Source organism: Sturnus vulgaris, chromosome W (genome assembly GCF_052056855.1).
Source record: "Sturnus vulgaris isolate bStuVul1 chromosome W, bStuVul1.hap1, whole genome shotgun sequence".
Classification (NCBI taxonomy): Eukaryota; Metazoa; Chordata; class Aves; order Passeriformes; family Sturnidae; genus Sturnus; species Sturnus vulgaris.
The window spans coordinates 71,537,160-71,542,657 of NC_142282.1; positions in this window are offsets into that span (position 1 = coordinate 71,537,160).

Below are 5,498 nucleotides of genomic sequence, written 5' to 3' on the forward strand. Positions count from 1 at the left end.
GACTGCAATCGAAAAGGTACAAGAAGGCTTTAGGAGAGAGGCAGGCTCATCATTACCAGCCCGAGCTGCCCTTCAAATTCATTGTCCTAGGAAAACTGCCACACTTAGATGGGTTGATATTCCAATGGATCGGGGGGCAGAGAGATTCACTCTTAATCATAGAGTGGGTCTTCCTCTCCCGCCAAAGATCCAAAACTATCACTAAGCCACAAGAGTTAATAGCCCAGCTGATTTAGAAAGCAAGGATGAGACTGTATGAACTAGCTGGTTGTGACTTCACATGTATTCACCTCCCTGTTAAACTGTCTGAGGAGGGAAAGAACTCTCCTGAAAAATTGACTAAAGAGATGTTTGAGCATTTGCTCCAGAGCAACGCCAGTCTCCAATTAGCCCTGGACAGCTACAGAGGATAAATATCAGTCCATGCCCCATCTCACAAGCTGTTTAATGAGGAATTCCACCTCATTCCTCGTGAGAAGAGGAGTTGGAGACCACTCAAAGCTCTCACAGTGTTCACGGATGCTTCTGGGGCGTCCCACAAGTCGGTGATGACTTGGAGAGATCCTCAGACTCAACATTGGGAAGCTGATGTTGAGTTTGTGGAGGGATCACCCCAGGTAGCTGAACTGGCAGCAGTCATGAGAGCCTTTGAAAAGTTCTCAGAGCAAATAAACTTGGTGACAGACTCAGCCTATGTAGCGGGGATAGTGTCCAGGGCAGAGCAGGCAGTGCTCAGAGACATCGAAAATGAGCAGCTTTTCAGGTTGCTTTCCAAACTAATTTATTTGATTTCTCATAGAGAACACCCGTTCTATGTGATGCATGTGAGATCACACACAGATTTGCCAGGCGACATTGCAGAAGGGAATCGTCAGGCAGACTCCCTTGCAACCCCAGCAGAACAAGCAACCCCAGCAGAACAAGCACGCCTTCCTGACATCTTCCAACAGGCAAAGCTGAGCCACCAGCAGTATCACCAGAATACACCAGGTCTAATGCGTCAGTTCCAGCTAACACGGGGTCAGGCTCGAGCCATTGTGGCCACCTGTCCCAACTGTCAGCTGCACACCATGCCCTCAATAGGCATGGAGGTTAACCCCCGAGGTCTTGGCAGTTGTGAGGTATGGCAAACAGACATCACACACATTCCCAGTTTTGGTCGCCTCAAATATGTGCATGGAAGCATCGACACATATTCAGGCGCAGTCTATGCCTCTGCCCACATGGGAGAAAGGGCAATACATGCCAAACAACACCTAGTGCAAGCCTTTTCAGTATTGGGGATTCCTAGGGAAATCAACACTGATAAGGGCCCAGCGTATAAGTCCAAGGAGTTCCTAGAATTCGTCCAGCAGTGGGGAGTGGAACATAAAACTGGCACCTCCCACTCCCCCACAGGCCAAGGTATAGTGGAGCGAGCCAATCAGACGCTCAAGCAGGTTTTGGCTAAACAGAGCAGTTCAACTGCATGGATGTCTCCACAGCAGAAGCTCTGCAAAGCCATATTTACTATCAATTTCCTGAATTGTTCATTTGAAAACATGAGTCCACCTGTGGTATGTCGCTTTAACAGTAGTAAACAATTCAAGTTATCCCAACATCCTCCAGTTTTGATTAGGGACCCAGAAACCTGGGAAATCAAAGGTCCCTATGAGCTTGTTACCTGGGGGCGTGGCTATGTGTGTGTATCCACTCCCTCAGGCCCTCGGTGGATTCCCCAAAAGTGGGTGAAACCGTATGTTCCCAAACATCCTGCTCCAACTGAGGAGAACGAGGAGCAGGTAGATGTGGCTTCAAAAAGAAGACGCCGCCGGAAAAAAGGAAAAGAAATCCTCATAGAAGGTGGCATTCCGGCAGATAGAGACTTTTAATAGGTTTTATAATGTTTGTCTTTCCTTCTAGAGAAAAGCTTCTCTTCTCTCAGTCCCGTGATGAACCCCATCCAAGCTGTCTTCCTGTTAACACTGAACAGTCTAGCAGCTGCATGGATCGTCCCTCAGCCACGTCAGAACATCTGGGTGACCCTGGCACAGACGCTCCAACAAGAAAACATATGTCTGTCCACAGCAGCAACAGCAAACCCTATGTCCACCTGCCTGGTAGGAATCCCATTGAAGGCTGGAAAATATTCATCCAGCTTTGAAACACAGATGCCCAATGAACTTCCTGAGTCACACACCATTCCATCACACAAAAATCATAGGCAGCAAGCTGGAGTAAATAAAAACCCCATAGAAGAGTTGCTGCCAAGTTTGCCCAAAACAGCTCAAGAACCCCAAGAATTAGAACTGCTAGGTTCCTACCCAGCACAATATTGCATTCACTTTAGAATCTTCCCAAAACCTTCTAGCATAAAGGAATTCCACAACATAATGCATCATCGTGGGGAATTCACTGCCAAAAGGTGGTGCAATACTATAAGCCATATTGCAGCTGATACCCCAACTTATTCAAGCCCCAAAAGCCTCCCAAAGGGATTGTTCTTAATTTGTGGAGACCGGGCGTGGGCAGGAATTCCTTCTCGGCTCTTAGGAGGACCATGCACCTTCGGTCGATTGTCCCTGTTGGCACCCAACGAAACCTTGATTAGCGATTGGACTCACAAAAACAAATCAGGTAATAAAATCCAAAAACGAAGTGCAGACAATATGGACCCAAACTGTAATTCTGAAATTTTCCATTGGGCCAAGTCCAAAAGAATTGCTGTGTCCCTGTTTCTTCTGTGGGTTGCAGCAGCTAAAGCTCTAGGCAAATTGGGCCACCTAGAGTGTTGGGTAGTCAAACAGGCAAACTTAACATCCACCGCAATCAGCTCCCTCCTAGAAGACGAGGAAATTACCAGGCAGGCCACACTACAAAATCGTGCTGCTATAGATTTTCTCTTGCTACTGCACGGACATGAGTGCCAGGAATTTGAAGGACTTTGCTGCATGAACCTGACCTCGAGAGCTCTTAACATCCATGCTGCCCTCCGAAACATGAACAACTTAATCGGACAAGTGAAGCAAGAATCTGAAAATTGGTTCAATGGACTGTTCAAAGGCTGGGGACTCACAGGGTGGTGGACATCTATAGTCAAAATAATTATGTTAATTTTTGTTATTCTTTTTCTTGTAATAATGGCATTCAGGATCCTACGTCACTTGGTTTTCAAGGCTATTCATAGTCTTATTCCCTCTACCTCAGTAGTCAATCACATAGAAATGAAAAACTTGGAACAATCTAACCCTCCCGCCAACTACAAGTGGTGGGCAAAATCATAATTTGAATGATACCAATATCCTTCCTTCAACTTTGTTAAACAAAAAACGGGGAGATGTTGCGTTTCCTAGATACATTGTAAATGGTACATTCCGTGACAACTGCTGTGCCCTGTATCTTGGTCCCTTTCCCCTCCTGGCCACACAGAGCTGGCTGGGATCCAATTTCTCCCCGCCCCCCCTTTCCAGACCCTAGAAAAGGTCAGTACCCCCTGGCCTCGCTCTCTTCCCCCTCTCTTTTCTCTCTTCCCCCTCTCTTTTCTCCCTCTTTTCTCCCTTTTTCCCTTCCTTTTTTTCACTCACTACCCACGAGAAATAAACCTGTAACTTTATTAGGGGAAAGAGCCTCTTTTGATATCTTATTTACGTCCATGAGGCTAGGGCCCAGGGGAATTTCACCCTAACACCTGGGCTAGACCGGAGGAAGGGTGAAAAACCCTATTTTGGGGCCAGTAAAAGCCATCAAGTAAGCCTCAACCAATGGTTGTTGCTACCAGCACGAGAAGTGGAAAGTGCACAGACAAGACTGATCGACCAGTGGATGACGATGATGATGATGATGCAGGAGAAGGACCCTCAACGCCTCCTGACATAAAACCAGGAGTCAAAGCAACTGGTACAAGATCAGAGGCCAATATTGAGTCCTTTTCCCTAAAGGACCTCCGTGGCCTAAGAAAGAATTACACCCGACGACCTGATGAATCTATAATTAGTTGGTTGGTCCGTCTTTGGGATGCTGCAGGCGAGGCTACAATTCTGGACGGCACTGAAGCCAGGCATTTGGGATCCCTGTCACATGATCCTGTCATTGACCAAGGAATGGTGAGGGGGCCTAACCCTCACAGCCTCTGGGCACGGGTCCTGGACAGTGTAGCACAAAGATACCTGTGTGCAGATGATCTTTATATGCAGCAGACCCAATGGAAGACGATAGAACAAGGGATCCAACGCCTGAGAGAAATGGCAGTGGCAGAGATTATCTTCTCAGATGACATAACAACTAGGAATCTGGACTTGGTACCGTGTACATCTGTGATGTGGCGAAAACTTGTGCGGCTTGGGCCCCATGAATACACTTCTGCTTTAGCAATAATGAAGCGGGACGAGAGGGATGAGACCGTGCTCGATATGACGAAGAAGCTCCGAGCATATGCAGATGCTGTGCATGGCCCAACACATGCCAGAATTGCAGCTGTGGAAACACGTCTGCAGAAATTAGAAGACAAGATAGAGGAGAATCATAGAAGACTCAGGGAGGAGATTAAAGAGGACCTTCTCCAAATCTCAGCAGTACAAATTAGAGGCCCTGGTATCCAACGCAGACGTTCCCCTGATGGGGAGAGGAGGTACACCCCACGAGCTGAGCTGTGGTTCTTCCTACGTGATTGCGGAGAAAACATGAGGAGATGGGATGGAAAATCTACTGCTGCTCTTGCACAACGGGTGCATGAATTGAAGGAAGGCAAGACTCAAAGAGGAAGTTCCACCAAAAGGAGATCAGCTCCAGTTGCCCGTAGCCAAGCTGCCAAGTATGATGATGATGATGATGATGATGATATGTCTGATCCCCTTGAAGGAACCTCTAAGACATATGCCCAAGGAAAGAAGGATAAACAGGCTTAGAGGGGCCCTGCCTCTAGCCAGGGAGAGGCGAGGGAAAATCGTGTTTTCTGGACTGTGTGGATTCGTTGGCCTGGCACATCGGAACCACAAAAGTATAAAGCTTTGGTTGATACTGGTGCCCAATGCACATTAGTCCCATCAAGATATATGGGGGCAGAATCTGTCTCTATTGCTGGTGTGACAGGTGGATCACAGGACTTTACCTTGGTGGAAGCTGATGTGAGCTTGACTGGACATGAATGGAAAAAACATCCTATTGTGACTGGCCCAGAGGCCCCATGCATTTTGGGCATAGATTACCTCCGAAGGGGGTATTTTAAAGATCCAAAAGGATTCAGGTGGGCATTTGGGATAGCAGCTGTGGTGACAGAGGGCATCCAGCAATTGAACACCTTGTCTGGACTGTCTGAGAATCCAACTACAGTAGGACTTCTGAAGGGAGAAGAGCAAAAGGTACCAATTGCCACTTCCATAGTGCATCGCCGACAATACAGAACAACTCGAGATGCTGTGGTTCCCATCCATAAGATGATCCGTGAGCTGGAGAGCCAAGGGGTGGTCAGCAAAACCCACTCACCCTTCAACAGCCCCATCTGGCCTGTGCGTAAATCTGAA